The following is a 403-nucleotide window of genomic DNA, read 5'->3' as shown; positions in this document are numbered from 1 at the left end:
CATTTGACTCCACACTTGTGGTCTTGCGCCAGTGCATGTGTGTCTGTGTGTAAGAAAAAGAATCTCAGAGTGACAGACCGAGAAGCGGAGAGGGGAAATATGAGAAGAGAGAGGTAGAATACAACATATTAAGCATTAAGGTACTAAATTCATTCTATATCAACCTGACTTCCTTTAGACCTGTTAGCTGACTCTGGCCAGTTCTCAGAGATAGCTTTTTATATACTCAGACTTGCTTTAGAATCACTGGAGACTTGAACTATATATATACAGATATATATATGTGATAGATATATTATTCCAAGTTTATATTAACAATCATTATGTAAGTTTTTATTGAAAATAAAAAAAAATATATATATACATGCTATGAATGCCTTATCCTTAAAGTTTTATGAAATTT

Source organism: Penaeus monodon, chromosome 19, assembly GCF_015228065.2.
Source record: "Penaeus monodon isolate SGIC_2016 chromosome 19, NSTDA_Pmon_1, whole genome shotgun sequence".
NCBI classification, from domain to species: Eukaryota; Metazoa; Arthropoda; class Malacostraca; order Decapoda; family Penaeidae; genus Penaeus; species Penaeus monodon.
The sequence above is the reverse complement of the archived record's forward strand: the minus strand, read 5'-3'. Positions refer to the sequence as shown.